At 35.4% G+C, this 19,956-nt stretch overlaps 1 protein-coding gene across 2 annotated transcripts in view; it reads right to left on the bottom strand.

Annotated features, from left to right (window-relative positions):
* LOC112050214 (neprilysin-4) overlaps positions 1 to 19,956 on the bottom strand; it is a 62,302-nt gene that overhangs the window by 27,526 nt on the left and 14,820 nt on the right. The gene's annotated exons all lie outside the window — the stretch shown is intronic.

The following is a 19,956-nucleotide window of genomic DNA, read 5'->3' as shown; positions in this document are numbered from 1 at the left end:
AAAGCCCTGTCAGTCAGTTTATCAGAATAGCATTCTTAATTTTCTTTATATAACTTTTCTTTGCCGTTTATTAAACGTGAAGCCTTCTTATTAGTATGAATAACCATATAGTGTAATAAAAAATTAACTTATTTATCTAACGTAACGGTTTACTGGCACTTTTATAATAATAATAATAATAATTTCTTTATTTTTGGCTACAAAGGCCCATTGGTTAGTTACAAACTTAAAAATTATGTTAGTAGGTACACATATTATTACACATTTAAGAAAAAATAAAAAAATAATAAAAAATAAAAACTATCTCACCGCACCAAAACAGAAATAAATTTCTGCAGGATCGGCGAGTCAGTCTTTTATTAGGCAACAGCAAGTAGCGCCATAGTATATATTATCTGACCGTGTATTACTGGATTTAGACTTCATGATGGTACGCAGAAACTTCCTAGGGGGCTTAGGCTAGTGTAAAGCACAGAGTGTCTATGCCAGAGGCAAATCCAAAGGCTAGAAGAATGTAGGGGCACTGAGGGTACCTCTAAGGGACTTTCATATGGTTAATTCCAGCACAAGGTTTTTAACCAGGGTAGACATTTTTTGAAGCGTTAACGTTCGTAGAAAGAGAATCGACGTACCACATGGCTACAGGCAGGTAGGCAGTGCATTTTTACATCTATGGAAGTATATGTTGAGTTACATGATAAATTTTATTAGGACTGCGATGGTTCACAGTGCAGTCAATAATCGTATCGGATGGTATGAAAACGATCCCATAGACGCTTTTCATCTTCGTTAGATCACCATCAGTCCTAATAAAGCCTTCCAATTGAAACATTACAAGACAACGGTACAACGTGTTTGATTTGCGATCATTCGCTAAAGGTTATCCGAATGTCTATTGTAATGCAAAGAGCATTGCTGAATTTTATAACGGCAATGTAACGGTATCTTTTATTAGAAACACAATAAAGAATGTTCAATGGGTAGGGACATTTTTTATTTGTGACAAAGTTAGTTGAATGATGTGCCAATTACTGCTATACTTATTTCCTTTTCCAGTAAGTATTTATGCTCCTGTCTGGTCCCGGGGTAGTAACTCTGTAGACAATGATTTTTTACTTAATCATCACATAAACTAATGCCATAAAGAGGGAAATTTTGATTTTTCTTTGTTACGACTATGCACCAAAACTACTTAACCGTGTTCTAAAAATTTATATCAATGAAACGCTATATTATCAGCGAGTACTATAGGCTACATTTAAACCATGTATTCCTCCAGGTGAACTGACGACATCAAGCGAATCGCAGGGATTCGCTGGAAGCAGGCGGCTCAAGATCGTAATGTTTGGAAGGCCTGTGTCCTGCAGTGAACGTCCATCGGCTTATATGATGATTATGGTGATCCCACGGAAACGGGAACTACACAGGTGATGCCGCGGGTGGTCAACTAGTCCTACTAATCCTACTACTGGATGTTTGGATGTTTGTTACACTTTAACGACGCTACTACTGAAGCAATTTGGCGGAAATTTGGAATGGAAATAGATTTACTCTGGATTAACACAGGCTACTTTTTATCCCAAAAAAATCCATGGTTGAATAATCCGATGAATGTTATTCTTTCACGCCTCGACTACAGAATCGAATTAGCTGAAATTTGATATTAAGATTTATTATAGCCTGGATTAACACATAGGCTACTTTTTATCCACGAAAAATACATGGTTCCCGAGGGATTTGTGAAAAACTAAATTCCACGCGGACGAGTCGCGGGCGTCCGCTAGTCGTCTATATAATCACAAATATTATCACATCACACTTCACACTAGTATTATAAAGGCGATAGTTTGTGTGTGTGTGTGTGTGTGTAAGTGTGAAAGTGTGTAAGTATGTTTGTTAGTCTCAAAAGATAATGACATTAAATCTTTTCAATTAAATTCGTAAACTTTACTGAAGTTTAACAAGTTTTTTAACACATCGTTCCTTATAAGGCCGGAGGGATGTCTGCGGAATGTTTTGGCTCGTCCCGTTACGATGCGTCACTTCGCAGTGCGCTTGTGAGTTCGACAACCTGAGTACATTTTGTCATATCATAAGTCATATCTCCCACGCTGAAGTTGAATGGACCCCCTATCACGATTGAAGACAATCGAGCTTACAGTACCTATCTAACAACACGAAATCTCGAAAACCGCTTGACATACAAATATGAAATTAGGCAGGGAGGTAGTTTATACTTGGTAGATGTTCACTAAGAACGAATTCGCGAGCATCCGCTAGTACTCAATAATTTTATGTTACCTGCTTAATTGGCAAGTTTTTTATCTTACAAATCATGCAGTGGGTTTGAGTTTCGCGTTCGACAAATTAGAAAAAGCTATTCTTCAATTCAAGATCCCCATGAATATTTCATATTGTTCAATTATTTTAATTTTTGACCATTTTGGGAAAAGCTTTTTTTTCATGCGAGATTCTTATAAGCATTCCAGAAAGAACACATCTGTCGGGTCCGGCCATCAACCATGCAATTTTTAATATTATATGTCACAAATTTAAAAATTAATCTGCATTTTTTTCATTATTTACAAGTTAGCCCTTGACTATAATCTCACTTGATGGTATGTGATGATGCAATCTACTCGTATATCTCATTAGGAGGAGAATGAAAATCCACACCTTATTGGGTTTCTACATGACATCGTACCGGAACGCTAAATCGCTTGGCGGCACGTCTTTGCCGGCAGGGCGGTAACTAGCCACGGCCGAAGCGTCCCACCAGCCAGACCTGGACCAATTAAGAAAAACCTCAATCGGCCCAGCCGGGGATGGAACCCAGGACCTCCTTTTTGAAAATCTACCGCGTAATAGGTACTATCGGTTTCCATCTTACTTACAATCAGGTGAGATTGTAGTCAAGGGCTAACTTGTAAATTAAAAAAAAAGAAACTAGATTATACTATGAAATCCGAAATTTTAAATTAGGTTTTGATGACTCCTAACGGGTCTTGGACACAGCCCGCAACAAACTCAGCCAGCTTTTTGTTGTCACATTCTAAGACACCGCTTTGTAGTAAACCGTAAGCGTAGTAAAAAGTGTAGTTAAAGTGTCATACAAAAACCTTTCGATTATTCAAAGTGAAGCAGGCGGTCAGGTTCATTACCGGAGCGCGCGCGCAATTAACTCTACCCACGTACTCTCCATTTCACTGACACGGCCCAACCCAGGAGCGGAAGCGATTTTATTTTTTACTAGCTGACTCCACGCGGTTTCACCCGCGTGGTTCCCGTTTCCGTAGGAATACAGGGATAATAAATAGCCTATAGCCCTCCTCGATAAATGGGCTATCTAACACTGAAATATTTTTTTTAAATCGGACCAGTAGTTCCTGAGAATAGCGCGTTCAATCAAACAAACAAACAAATAAACAAACTCTTCAGCTTTATAATATTAGTATAGACTAGCAGACGCGACTTCATTCGCGTGAAACTTTTCTTTTTTGCGGGAACAATAGATTTTACGGAAACAAAGTAGCCATTTATATTAGCGCAGATAATTAATCTATCTTCAGTCGAAATTTTAGCGAAATCGGTTCAGTAGTAGTACTGAAGGAGAAACAAATACACACACATATTCACAGCTTTATAATAATAGTGTGATATTTTATATAGTATTAGTTGAAGAATGAAATCAAAACCCACCTGATGTTATCTAGAAAACCATGCAGAACCACAAACATGTCCTATGGGCTATGGGCTACTTTTTGCCTATTAATTAACTTAAGGTTAGGTTAAGTTGTACATCGGCAACCATACAGTCAAATCCTAAACTAAACAAAAAGCGCAATCTTATAAATTTTAACCGTAAAATTACCTTTTACATATTTTAAACGATGATAAAAATATTTGTTAATACACATAATACATATAAGATTACTAATCTTATATGTATTATGTACAAAAAGTAGTACAAAAGCCAAAGAATACTAAACATTTTTTCAAAAAGCAATCTTAAACTCAGTAAGTTACAGTTTTTTTTAATTACAATTTTATTTCCGTTTACTTCTAGCGCTTGTGACAAGCAACCTAGCCCTACAAATGTATCGCCCAATGGATTCAGATCACGTCACATGAAGTACTTTTCACCGGCAAGATTCCGGAGCGAGTGTGTGATAATACTGCGAATATGTATAACGGATTAATTTTATATCCGGAAGAAAATAAAAAAAAACGTTTTTTGAGTTATTTGTTCCACTTAATACTTATAATGACTACTACATGGTAGGTATTTGTATATCTGTTTCTCATTATCGCCGCAACTATTGCCTCCCAAATTCAGAATGTAAATATGGATTGTACTCTGAAATAACACATACTTTAAATCCCGTGAAAATGGCACGATTCCTGCACCATTTCGCAGTTCCTCCCTCTAGTACGTAGGAATGTAGCTCCCGTTCTCATGGGAATACGGGGGAAAAACTACATATATCCGAGTACATGTGCCACATACAACGTAGTTTTCTATAGAAAAATAATTTTCAAAAATTACCTACAGCACCCTCACAAACTGCCCTTTTAATTTATCAGTATAGATAAACTACAGTTAGCCTCCAACTCCTCTTACCTGTTGGAAAACAGTTAATTGCAAACAAGTTTATTGTTTACTTTATATTCGCACACACTTGTAATTTGCGCTATACAATAATCGTCATAATGGTGAGTGCACTTTACGGCCTACACCGCGTAACGCTGTAATGGCGGCTCAGTAAGGACTCACTTTCCCTCTTAATTGTCGTTGTACAAAGTGAACTTTCCCGTGTTGCGTGTCTTTGTCGGAGCGGATCATTGATAGCGGCATACATGCCCTTTGAGTATTATGTCACATAAATCCACTCGTAACTCTTATCTACCTACGATTATTAATTGACCCGGCAAACGTTGTTTAGCATATCTAAACTAGCTGACACCGCACGGTTTCACGGGGGTGGTTCCCGTTCCCGTGGGAATACTGGGATAATATATAACCTATAGCCTTTCTCGATAAATGGACTATCTAACACTGAAATAATTTTTTAAATTGGAACGGTAGTTCCTGAGATTAGCGCGTTCATACGAACAAACAAACAAACTATTCAGCTTTATAATATTAAGTATAGATTAGCGGTTTCACACGAGTAGTTCCCGTAACCGTGGCAGACAGTACGGGAATATAATATAGCACATGTTATTCGGTAAAAATGCAGCGTTGGGGTAGGAGGGAGAAAAATACTTTACTTTTTTAGAACAGGGCCTGTGGCACGTCGATTCTCTTTCTACAAACGCTAACGCTTCGAAACTAAAAAAATATATGAGAATGACGGATCCGAACGATAACTTGATCACGTGACCTGTGGAACCAAATGTTATACCCATACATTTTTTTATTTTCGATGCGCTTGCGATTGTAGAAATAGAATTGACCTGCTACATAGCTACTGGCCCAGGTCTATTCTCACCAACCGAATTGACCATAATGATGATAATCATGTTTATAGATCAACTCCACAAATGAAGACAATTGAAATAACTGAGAGATGCTTGTAATATATATTGTAAAGGACAATGGACCTAGTACCGTTATATTGCTGCCGTTATAAGTTATGGCTCAGGAAATGGATGTGGGCGGGAGAAGTGCAACAGTTATCTTTGGTACAATCATCAAGCAACAAATAGTCCAAGTCGTAGTATATACTGATCCTATCCAAAATTCATTCCAAAATTATGAGCTTTCTATATAAAAAAGTTTTCGAGTTTAAAAATAACTAGAAGCAGAAGATTTTTAGGAATTTAAATCTGAAAAAATCAGAACTTTATTTAAAAATAGGTTCTACAACGTTGTGTCAGATGTACAGATTCTAACCACCATCCCGCATTTGGTTTGTGTGTTTGGTGGGTTTAATCTACTTCTCGTAGGAAGGAGAAAGCCCTGACTCTACGCCATTATAACTAGGCTGATGAGAAGAAGTCATATATTTTACTAGCAGACGCCGCGCGGTTTCACCCGCGTGGCTCCCATTCCCGTAGGAGTACGGGGATAAAATATAGCCTATAGCACCCGGGTAGCTTCCCGACAGTAAAAGAATTTTTCAAATACTTTCAGAAGTTCCAGAGCCTATTCAAAATATACAAACAAACAATCAAATCTTTCCACTTTATAAAATTTATATAGATTAATACCTCGCAGTTGTTGCTCCTGAATGTTTTCGTATATAATTTCTAATATCTTAACTAAAGAATGCATGCTAAAATACTGTTTTGAGCTTTACTTTTGTAATATTTCTACTATATAAAAATAAATCGGGTTTTCCTTCCTGACGCTATAACTCCAGAACGCACGAACCGATTTCCACGGTTTTGCATTTGTTGGAAAGGTCTCAGGCTCCGTGAGGTTTATAGCAAAGAAAATTCAGGAAAAATTTCAACGTAAGGTAGAGGTAGGGTAGGGTACGGGTAGGGTAGGGGTAGGGTAGGTGTAGGGTAGAGGTAGGGTAGGGGTAGGGTACGGGTAGGATAGGGTGGGGTAGGATAGGGTAGGGTAGGGTAGGGGTAGGGTAGGGTAGAGGTATTTGAAAGTTTACAACGAGTTACACGCGAACAAAGTCGTGGGCATCCGCTAGTAATGATATATTAACGAATATTGTTTCTTATAAGGTAGATATTCCATATATTGTGTCTTGAAGGAATTCCCAAGCTTCCAAACAAAGAGATTTCTTTTGTTAGTATTCGTACCTAACGTGAGCAGTGTCTGCTGGCGTGACTATCGGTCATGTTATATTAGACGGAGGCAGTAAAGTTGTTTATGTTGATATAAACATGATATGCACGTTGGTCTGTGATCAAGCCCTTGTAAGCACTTGTGTAGGACTTCCCTTATTCATGACATTCTAATTACTCAAACAAAATATATTACTTTGTTTAAGCTTTAGGATGTGACTAAAGCTTACTATTTAACTATAAAGTTTCATATTCCATAATATGAAACGTTATGAAACGTTTTGTTGGATAATAAATTATAATATAAGGTTCCACCAAATACTTAGTAATTTTCGCTGCATGTAATTTTTATGACTAGGTAGGTAGAGAGACTGATTCTTGAAAGAATCTTGTTAAGAAGACATCAACGAGCGCGCATGTGTTTTCTTCAAAATAAATTTCATAAGATAAATTGGGTTTATTATACATATATATCAATTTTAAAGAGGAAAAACTTGATTGTATATATGTTTGTTTGCATTGAATAGACTCTGAAATTACTGAGACGAATAAAAAATATATTCCGCCATAGAATCCTACATTGTCCCTGATGAACATAGACCATATTTAGCCCCGTATTTCCAGGAGAACGGGAACTACTCGGGTGAAACCGTGTATGTAGTGTGTAGGTAGTAATTAATATAGATTTCGTTTAATTCAACCTTTTTTTCGTGAATAAACCTGACTTGGGAGTGTGGTTTTTTTAAGAATATTCGCCAAAGGCGTTAGCTAGTACTTCATAAACAAGTGACTTAACGTCTCCGTAAATATTATACGACTAGCTGACGTCGCACGGTTTCACCCGCGTGGTTCCCGTTCCCGTAGAAATACGGGGTTAATACATAGCCTTTCTCGATAAATGGGCTGTCTAACACTGAAAGAATTTTTCAAATCGGACCAGTAGTTACTGAGATAAGCGCGTTCAATCAAACAAACTCTTCAGCTTTATAATATTAGTGTAGATATGATGCAGGTAGTTATGTGTAATGATGTGACGGGTTGCATGCCAGCAGTCGGCTGCAGCCAGCGTCACGACACGGCCAATTATTTGAGCCACATCTGTCGAACGCATGCAGATGTACAAATTGCTAATCATATTCAATTAACTGTGTTTATACGGACATTTTCTCATCACGTAGGTACATATACATTGTAAATCCAATAGGTAAGGACAAGGAGGCTTGTAGTAGTAATTCGATAGGGGTACTGTATCGTATTAGATAGGGGCTTAGGATTAAGCTACATACACTTTCATAGTAAAATACGTTAAATTTACCGTAAGTTCAAATTTTATAACTTATTATAATATTTCATTATTTGTAAAATATAAATTTAATTTTTATTTGTAAAACTTATTGTTTTCAAGTTATTAACAATTGAAAAAAATTCTAATAACATATATGCTTAGATGAAAATGAATCTGCTTTTAATAAAACCATTTATTAAACTTAATCTCAATTAAATAATACAGTATCTAAGAGTACTAACGATAATATATATTTTACTTAATTAGATGATCATAGTAGATCTTTAAGTATTATTATCTGATGACCGTGATTTTATCAATGTGGTACCCAGGTTGTAATCCAAATTTCAGCAGAATCAGTACAGAGTTTGCAGCGTCATGGAACAACAAACATACACACTAACTTTCTCTTTGAAAATATTAGTGTGTGATCTTTTACAATCTAATATATGAAATCAGCTAACACATATTCTCAAAATTGATTTCTTTTACTTTGCATAAAACTTAACAGCTCAGGGTTTCTAATAACAGAACACCGAAACGAATTTTATTGCCTTCGCTAATTTTGAAATAATACGCGCGGAGCAAAAAAACTCAGGATTATTTCACAAAGTAATTGTAAAATGCAAAAGAGAAACAACAACCGATCTGTAGATTGATTTCAAGATAATACCAAAGAGGTTAATTGGTGTTTATTATTTAGATTACTAAACATTTTGAACATTGGGCAACTAGATGTTCGTCAAACTGTTATAAGTTAAACTCTGCTAAACTGAATTGCTAGACGGACCATAATACACTAAGCATTGATGATAATTACATATTATCATCAATATCATTATTATCATATTTAAACAAAGTACTACAATGTGGTGTTTTAATATAGACCAAGAGATTTGGAGCTAAAACCATTACGTTGCTTCAAAACGGGATGGCAAGCTATTATGGGTTATAATGTTTGATGCTCTCTCGATGACTTTCAGATAAATGATAATGACCAGAGACGATATCTTAACGTGGTCTCTGATATACAGAGGTAACACCAACAACATTCGAACTCTGGGCAGAAGTACTGAAAATTTCATAGAAAAAGTATTCGATATTTTAATCCAGGACCTCATGATTCAAAACCACATAAACTAACCACTGGACCAATGAGGCAGTTATTACATACGTCATTCCAATAGAACCATCATTGAATGGGCCACCATGGCACAGCGTCGGCATAATTCGCTAATCACCATAGATCACGCAGATTGAGCAACGCATGCATTAGCAAGTGGTGCGCTAGGCTGCGCGGCCGATGGCTCGTGCAACGATCGGTAACCCAGATACACTGCTCTTGTTTGATTGTATTGCGTTGCGAAGATGCCAATGGTGTTACAAGCCCGATGTGAAATATCTATGAAACGTAAAGTATTTAATCAAATCATAAACTAGGAGCTCCATTTTTCAACTCTTATACTTAGATGTTACTTACGTTCACCTAAAAGACTAATAAACAAAAAATAATTCATTTCTAGTGTTTTAAGGTTCCGTGTCACAAAAGGAAATACACGATATCCTTGTATGATCACTTTGTAGTACGTCTCAGGAACGCGTAGAGGCATCAAGTTGAAATGGAAACTATATCACAGGTCTACAGTCCCTTGAAGAACCGAGAGATACTCTTGGTATAATTGCTTCTTCCTTGCTTCTAACATTGGATACAATCCACATTTTTCCATAGGCGAACGCAGTAATTAAATTGCTTGTAATTAAAAATAAATAATGTAAGTAGGTACACATTTAACTCTAAGAAATTATATGTACGATGAATGTAATTAATTAACATCGACTGGCAATAAGTACATAATACAATACTATCATAAAATAATTTATCAAGTTATTTATCAACAAAGGCAGTACGAACGAAGGTCACGACTTATGAATAAAGAAAAGGGAAAGATCCGATCAATAAATTATCATATCTGACGATGGTTTAGTATGCATGGGAGATGGGTAATGATTTTATGATAAGTGATGGGAGGTTTGCATATTGATGTTCGATTACAAGTTTGTCACCGAGTAAATGACCCTTAGAGTTGAGACATACGATGGTTGGAGACGACGCGGCGTTTATTTATTCCAAAAAAAGCTTTGTTTCACATGTATACTGAAATGAAATAAAGGCCACAACCAAATTGAAAACCTCCTTCTGTTTTATAATCAACCTCTTCTTATAGAACAGAGACATTGCGCTTAGGCCCACCATACTGTTTGAAATTCAAAATTCATTCATTTCAAGTAGGCTTAGTTTATAATTATTACAATGTATGATGATGATAATGTTTGACAGTACTAGATGTTAATGATAATACGACAGCGATCGTCGGCAAGACACCACGAACTTTCTTCTTCTTCTATTTCAACGCCAAACCCAGTACTCAAATCCGAGGATCTTGTGATCCAATGCCACAACAGTTAACCACTGGACCAACCAGGTAGTTAAATGTTAAAGGATAACACGAACTAAGTATGAAAGCGATGTTCAGGCCGTACAGATATAAAATGGAATGGTATAGATAGAATAAGGACTTTGGTTTGCGATAATAAGGGCCGCAATATTGTAGGTATAGTAAATTTTTACAGTTGTGGAAATCGAACCGACTATCTTGGATGCAGAAGTCAGGGTCGATACTCGCTACCCATACTATGCTCATCAAAAAATATATAATTGCCGTAATTATTCAATTCATAAAAAATCTCACATTAGCATCACCTTTTTAAGACCTGTAACATTTTACTCCCACAGTAAAAAAAAATACATAAAATTAAATGTGGTATTTATTTTATTATGTAATTTAAATCTAGCTTGGTTATTGTGCGCGATTTTTTACAAATCTGGTCAGATTATGCCCGTAGTCCCTTTAATACCTCGTTGGCCAATGTTTATAAAACCTCAGCCGTCCCGTCCTCAGTGTGACACGCCACTACAGCACAGCAGGCTGCAGAACGAGCAGGCCCGCGCCACGTCACGCGACGCATACAATCAATAGTAATTTCGCCGCAACATCTCTCTTTGTGTTCAGTGCGGAAGATCTCGCGCCATTGTTGTTTGTAACGTGTCGCGGTTATTATTTATTGGAGAGGTACTTCGCTTTGTCCTCAACAACTCGTACTTGAGAAGGGGGATTATAAGCGAAACTTAAACTACAAATCTTTATTATTTTTAATATTTAACGGCCTACCTGGTCGACCTGAACTCTTCTATATCATCTTTTTTATACATATATTCATATAGAAAAGAGTATATAGCGCTTAGATCCACCACACTGTTCCAATGTGACTTGGCGGGTGTATGGTAACAATAGTTGACTATTACGGTCAGATGTTAAAAATAACAATCAAGACCGACGACTAAAAGCTGAATAATTTGTAGCCAGACTCGAGACACAAACCCCGGGCCTTGCGATCGAAAGCGACGGTACCAACGAGAAAGCCTATATCCGCACTATTTTTCAGATAAATCAGATTTAAGTTAACAGGAATATATAGAGGTTTGATAGCCCAGTGGATATGACCTCTCATTACGGAGGGTGTAGGTTCGAATCCGGTCCGGAGCATGAAATTACAACTTTTCAGTTGTGTGCATTTTATGAAATTAAATATGACGTGTCTCAAACGGTGAAGGAAAAACATCGTGAGCTAACTTGCACACCAGAGGATATCCTTAATTCTATGCGTGTATGAAGTCTGCCAATCCACATTGGGTCAGCGCGGTGTACTATTGGCCTAACCCCCCTCATTCTGAGCAGAGAGCCGAATTTGGGTTCATAATGATGATCTAGATGGAATTACGTATTATAGCACATTAAGTATGCTACCTCCATTTGACCGTTGGTGGCTCTAAGATTTAAATCTCTCTTTTCTAGGAGAAGATACCTGAACGCAGCTGTTGGCTAATAAAATAGGATAATAGACATATAGACATTACACCTAAGGATTAGCTTGAAGAATCCAGGTAGTCTTTCAGCACATCCAGCGCTGGTGTCTCCTCACCAAAGTCTTTGATTATTACGCATGAGCATCCAACAATCTAACCTTGCCATCCTTGTCAATTTTACATAAGCCTGCCCATTCACCAAGTTTTGAACTTGGTGAACCTTGACGAGAGGAATTTGATGCTCATTACAAAGGGCCTGCACTATTTTTTTGTATGCAGCCTCATCACAGTACAGTTCAATAATAATTTCCCATGGAAGAAAATTAAATTATAGTTCCTACCCAGCCGTTTTACCCATCATTTAGGTACTAATTATTATGGCTAAAAATGTAGCAATTCTACAATTAACAGTATTGTTTTAAACACACAGGGAGGTCCTTCACGCGATGCGCTGATGATAAGGCGGCACCAGTGCCCCTGTGTGGTGACGGAACTAGGTCAGCGATCACTTTGTGTTGTGCTCATGGTAATTAATGCACCAACTTCACAAGTACATTTTTGTCGTTTAAACGGAAACTCATTTAATGATAACGCGATGTACCTATAAATATTTATATATGAATGGGAAAGTGAGGATTGTTGAATGGATGTTTGTTTACTTCATACATCGCAGGGTATTGTCCTGGGAGAAACAGGACTCGTATCCAGACCCTTATAATTCGAAGTCACATCACATAGGCTAAGCACTGAACCAACTAAGCAGTTTTGTATTAATGCAGGCATTCATGTATTCTTGTCATTTATTCACACACAGTAGTAGTACAATCTCTTTTCTATAATTAGACAGATGTGGATTGTGGAATGTCCTCCCGCCGTCAGTAGTAAGTACTATTTGTGCATCTTAGAGTTTTAGAGACTGTGTAGTTGTATTAACAGGTTCAAATGACTGTAATCCGTTTCACTTTAAATGCAATGTTATAAACTGGCTTACTTCATGTAAAAACACAAATGTAATTGTTTCTGAAGTACCCCGTAACGATTATTTAAATATTGTAAAGCTCAATAGTGAACTAAAGTTTATATGTGCCAATTTTAATCAAGCGGTATATATGGATATGGACTATAGCAGATTTATTCCTCACAGAAACAGGTTTGCGCTTAACTTATCTAGGTCATTACTAAAAGAGATCTTATGTATAGATTATAAGCAAAATTTTTTGAGATATAAAAGTGTAAGACAATCCAATAAAGTTCTATTTAAATGTAATAAAGAAACTCAGACCGAAGATGTAAATAATTATTCAGAAGTTCAGTTATCAGATAGTAGCAGTAGTCCTAATAATGCCATAAATTTTTTTCGTAAGTAATAGTCTTTATTTTATGCATCAAAATATAAATGGCCTAATAAGTAAGTCGGATATTCTTGGGGTTTGTTTATCGGAATTAAGTGATGAAAATAAACATATCGGAGTTTTATGTATAACTGAACACAATATGATTGAAGATGATATAGAACATTTGTATGTACCAAACTTTCAAATAGCGTCTTATTTTATGCGTGAAAATAGAAATGGTGGAGTTTGTATCCTTATTAAATGTGGGATTAAATACAACATCATTGAGGAAGTTCAATCATTTTCTATCTGTAATTTATTTGAATGTTGTGCAATTGAGCTTGTTGGTTATGGAATCATTGTTATGTGTATGTACCGAGTACCGAATAATTTGCGTAAAGATATCGACACTTTTCTTAAAATATTTCAAAATATCTTACACAAATATTGCTTTAAATCCAAAGAGATAATTATTATGGGCGATTTTAATATTGACACGCTTAAAGTAAATAATATAACGAATTCTTTCCGACTACTTTTGAGCAGTTACAATTTAAATATAGAATTTAATGAACCGACAAGGTTGTCAAGTGGTACCTGTCTGGATAATGCATTCCATAATATTAACAAGGTCAAAGGTGAAGTAAGAGAATTTGCTTTATCTGATCACTCTGCCCAAGTTGTAAAAATTCCTGTAAAAAAGACTCGGGTTTTAACAAATTGGTACAGTTTTAAGCGCGACTATTGCTCTGAAAATTTAAAAAAATTTACGGAATGCATTAATGCTTTATCCTACAACGAAGTGTTTTTATCAAATGATCCTAATGATGCCTTTGATTATTTCTTTGACCTCTTTAAATTATTTTATGACTTATGTTTTCCAACTATAAAAATTAAGATTTCATTAAAAAACAAGCCAAAATGGATTACGAAAGGAATCAAGTTATGCAGTAGTAAAAAAAGAAGTTTATTGTGGAGTTTTCGTAAAAATCCTAGTACTCAATCAAAAAGTAAATTTAAAATGTATGCCAAAAGGTTGAAAAAAATTATTCAGCTAACAAAAAAATCTCAAAATAATTACTTTATAGCAAATGCAAAAAATAAATGCTTAGCTACTTGGAGGGTTATTAAAAACAATAAATCGTATACATCTCATGACAAGCAAATTGAGAAAATTAATTTTATGAATCGAGAAGTTACAAATCCGACAGAAATAGCTCAAATATTTAATGATTACTTTATTGATATTTCTAATAAATCACGATTAAATACGGTTAATGAGAGCTTTAATCATATTAATTTTAACAAATGCTCATCTATGTTTATGTACCCTGTCACACCTATGGAAGTTTTCCAAATAATAAAATCCCTGAAAAATACGCAAAGCACAGGTTATGACGGTATAACAACAAAAGTGGTAAAGGCGTCATCACTATATATCTCTGAGGTTATATGTCATATTATAAACATATGTATCCAGGGCGGTAAATTTCCGAAGGCCTTAAAACTCACAATTATTAAACCACTATTTAAAAAAAATAACAGAAGTGATGTTAGTAGCTATCGACCCATTGCTTTAATTACGATATTTGCGAAAGTTTTTGAAAAAGTAATATATAATCGACTTTATAAATACCTCGAAGAAAATGCTATCCTAGTGAATGAGCAAAAAGGGTTTAGGAAAAAGAAGTCAATAAACATGGCAATTTATGAACTCCTTAACAAAGTCATGACTTGTATAGATAGAAAAATACCTATAGCGGCATTGTACATGGATATGACAAAAGCTTTCGATTTTGTGGATCATAATATCTTGTTACATAAATTATATAGATATGGTGTCCGAGGAACTGTGTTAGATCTCTTGACGTCTTATCTCACTGATAGATCTCAAATTACTGAAATTAGTAGAATATGTCCTAATAACTTAACAGAGATATCTTATAACTCAACATCCCGTTGTGTTAAGTATGGTGTGCCACAAGGGAGCATTCTAGGCCCATTGTTATTTATTATATATATTAATGACCTCCCTTCAGTAATATCTCAACCTATGGTCCTTTTTGCAGACGATTGTACAATATTATATGAACGTCATAATACATTATCTTATGAGGATGATATAAATACATCCTTAGATCAAGTAATTGATTGGCTTGTAAAAAATAATTTAAGTATTAATTTGGAGAAGACTAAAATTATGAATTTTAATTGGGATCGATTTGGAATATCAACAAATAATATCAATCATAAGGGTATGCAAGTTAGCGAAACAGGTGAGACTAAGTTTTTAGGAATAATTGTTGATAGGCATCTTGAAGAAATTGTTTAAATTTTCCTACGCGCTGTATAAGTTAAACAAATCAGCTAATATTGAAACACTGCGTATTGCTTATTTTGGATATGTCGAATCAACTCTGAGATACGGAATAATGTTCTGGGGTAATTCAGTCGACAGAGAAAGAGTTTTTAAAGCTCAGAAAAGATGCATCAGAGCAATAAGGAATCTACACTGGACAGATAGTTGTAAACCCCATTTTCAAGAGTTACAAATCTTGACATTTCCTTCTCTGTATATCTTTGAAACAGCAGTATTTGTACATGCTAACCTATCACTTTTCAAAAACTTGAATAATAAAAGACGTCCTCTAAGGTTGTGTGGAGAAGCTGCAAAATCAGCACAGTTTCGGAAAAGTGTATTTTGCCAATCAATAAATATTTACAATAAGCTGACATTTAATATAAAAAATAATTCCAACTTGGCAAGGTTTAAGAAACAATTAAAGAATTTTTTAATAAACAAAGCATACTACTCCATCAAAGAGTACCTTGATGAATAAACCAATTTCAATTGATTTCAAGACTTATTATAGTCTTACTATACAAATACACCATATTAATGACTAATTTTTTTTTTTTTGCAATTTATCATTTTACTTATCTTTGACATAAACTGACATTATATTGACGTAAAGGCATCATTAGAATTATTCTTTAAAATATTCAATGTACCTACTAATTAATTAATCACTGTACAAATAAATGTGTGAATTGATTATTGTAAATAATAATGTTTTTTATAATGATATTGCAAGCTGTAAGGCGGAATTTGGTGTTTATTTCAATAAGATCTGACTGTAACCTGAATTCGCAATAAACAAATTTTGATTTGATTTTGATCTTCAAAGCAAGATTGTTTTTCTGATCATGTAGTGCAGTGGGCTCCATGATGGGATCTCAGGGTCGTCACCGGGGCGTTTGGGCGAGCGCAGAAGCATTGCCTCATAGGGCCCGAAGGCAAAAGGAAGTGTATATTATTATCATACATACAGCCGAACATAGAACCTTCTCCTTTTTGAAAGTCGATTAAAAAGGTAAACTCCTCGTTAACATGTTTATTTAAAAATGATATATAAACATGTAGATATATGTAACACGTAAAGAATAATTGTATCATAAATGAAAGGAAACGTGAGTTGCAGACGAAGTTTTTGTGCGGCCATTGTTTCGATGTATTCACTTCTTGTACGAGATACTGAGTGTTATTGTTAGTCTCACATTATTGCCGATCCGATTACGTTAATACTAAGAGCCTGCAACACCCAGACTTACCTCATTTTATGAAGGCTGAAGTTTGTCAGCCTATGCTCCTACTAGGTACTCATAAATACAGTAGCCAATTATGTTTTGACTGTGGTGGCTTTGGAAGGTAGCAAGTTCTAAGGGCCCACAGGCAAAACCGTCAGAATATTAAGCGTTATTGGAGTTTACTCCTTAAGAATCGATTTTTCATATATAGCCCCCGGTATGAAAAAAATATAGGCAATAAAATTCGATGATCGAATGACAGCGTTACGTTTTTTGTGCGCAAACTATTCTGCGCACCTTTCACTTTTCAGGCGTTCTATTGAGACGTACACATGTAGTTTAGACAGTCGATCTGAAATAGTAAACTCCATTCGTGAATCGGAGCTGACACACACTTTTTTTGAAGTGATAACTTCATATGGGAGGGTACACCGCATGGTAACTGACGCAGCAAACTTTGGACTGATTTTACGACCACAGACTAAAAAGATAACAATCTATGTTGCTGTTGCCAAGATGTTCCTCACATATTTTCGACAAAAGAGGATTCTTAATTAAATACAATAATTAATTACATTCTACGCCTAATTCTTTAGTAATAATTTTATATTTCCCTTTTTGTTTTACCGCTTTAGGTTATATATTTATAAATACTTCTAGCTATTAAAATTGTTATGTAGTCATCAATAAATGAGTAATACGAAAAAATTAAAGCAATTAGATAAAGTTATCACTTTTGGGTTACTTTGGATCCTCGTCATAAATGAGGTATGTCTGGCTATCGCTGGCCCTCTTTCTATTACGAACGTTTTTTGACAAAACACACCTATCACGCTAGTTGTGTTGCATTGGCATGCCATTTTTATTATCACGAAGGTCACATCGGTGTTCGTAATTTCTTTTGGTGGCAATTGTTATTTGTTTTTATTGGGGGGATTAGACCCTACCCCTAGATATACAGGAAGAAATTTTTTCAAGTACGGATATTTTTATATTTTGTACATAAACAAAATTTAATGAACACGTATTTTTTCTTTTTTTTTTTAACTCAACAATAACAAAGTTATCGTTAGCTAAAGTTTAAACATTTAAACAGAATTTGAGGGTCACCCTATCGCTGTACTAAGTAATAGCACAGTAATAGGCAACTACAAAATCAGCTGGTAGGTACTAGGTTAGCGAGCGCCCGCGCCGAGGGCCGTTGACCTTTCTACGTTTATTTTTGTACCTATTATTTTTTATAATAATTAAAGGTCGTCACTTTTGAGTTGAGTATCGATTTTCCCTTCATACTTTATTGGGCTTAGGACCATCAATAATGCGTAGTAATAATAAAAATTATAAACTTTCGATTGGAATAATGAAATACAAATGATGATTATTATTACGCAAACTTTTGCATTAAAGGATGATTCGACTTAAATGCGCAAGCGACGGCAGATTGTCTGTCACTGGTCGCCCATCGGCAATTCGGCAGGCGTCCTCAGGGATTTTTCGATCCCCTCACCCCTGCCACCCCCGTCAGCCGAAGCCGAAGCGATATGACTACTGCCGGTATTTCTTTGTCGGCGTCTTACAAAGTGCCGCCAGCAGTTGCGCAGTTTGTTTGGGAATGTGTCCATTATTTTGTTATTTCTGAGACATAAATTGAAAAAAAAAATTACATAAAATGTATCGAACTGTTTGTAGATTTATGTTCTATTAATGATACAGAACCACGAAAAAAAATGTCCGCACTAAAGTCCGAATCACCCTGTATATAGATACCCTAGATACCTAAATAAAAGTATTATCAGTCGATGAAAATAGAATATAGCAAGCTTATTTAGAATATATTATATAACTAGCTGTGGCCCGCCGTTTCACTCGCGTTGCAAGAATATCAGGAAGCCCTACACTTGACTTGCCCTACCTACTACATATCACTACAAAATATTTAAATACTACCATTTATTTAAAGGCGGTTAACATTACAATATCTTCAGTGACACTCACAAGGCTGTATTATTGTAAGAATAATTAAATTTTGGCCCACGCGCTGAGCTCTGGAATGTCACATGAGAAAATGGTTACTTATCGCAAACACTCGTCATTGTCTGCCTATTTTAACAACCCACTACAGGAGCTTGTTCTTTTTATAAGAGGGGATAAGGAGCTTAAACCCACCACACTTTTCCAATGCAGGTTGTTGGGCCAGCAACTTCCCCCGAGAACCCAATAAAAGGTTTTTAAAAGTGAAATATCCCATCGTACATTATTTTGTTATATCTCTAAGAAATTATTAACATGAAAATAATAGTATTGATATAAAAATAACAGAACACACGCAGAGGTAAAAATAAGTAGTAGAAGTCGACCTTATGCGTGGTTTCGTAGCGAGTTATTTTATATTAGAACTAGCTGATGCCGCGCGGTTTGCCCCGCGTAAAAATACGGGGATATTAAATATATTATCCCCGTATTCTTACGCGGGGGAAACCGCTAATCTCAGGAACTACTGGTCCTACTGAATCTACTGAAAGAATTTTTCAAATCGGACCAGTAGTTCCTGAGATTAGCACGTTCAAACAATCAATAATAATATAGATAATTATATATATATATATATATATATATATATATATATATATATATATAAAGAAAATAGCATAACTTTTTTAATTCTATTAATAGCTACTCATTTTAAGAGTAACTAATTCATATTTTTTTTCTATTTTCTTGTATCACCAAAACAAAAAGCTAATAGCATCTTTATTCAAGACTAAATGCGATTCAAATCGATGTCTCACTCATCAAGTAGCATTAAGTCGAACTTAATTCTGTATGTCCTAACTCAACAGACAAAGTGGTTACGTAACACAGGCGTACAGAAAACATTGCGTCGGAGCGATCTAGACTTCCTGGATATTAAGATGGCATCTCTCAAAGAGCCTATTACATTATTTACATTATACTGTATGTAAGACACTAGAATATCATTTGCATTAGATACAGTGCTTGTTTGTTTTACTCGTACTATGGTAATTGGATGAAACGAATGGACTAGTTTGTGATGGCAAGATTCAGAGAAAAAT

The sequence above is a fragment of the Bicyclus anynana genome, chromosome 6, assembly GCF_947172395.1.
Source record: "Bicyclus anynana chromosome 6, ilBicAnyn1.1, whole genome shotgun sequence".
Taxonomy (NCBI): domain Eukaryota; kingdom Metazoa; phylum Arthropoda; class Insecta; order Lepidoptera; family Nymphalidae; genus Bicyclus; species Bicyclus anynana.
The sequence above is the reverse complement of the archived record's forward strand: the minus strand, read 5'-3'. Positions and strand labels throughout refer to the sequence as shown.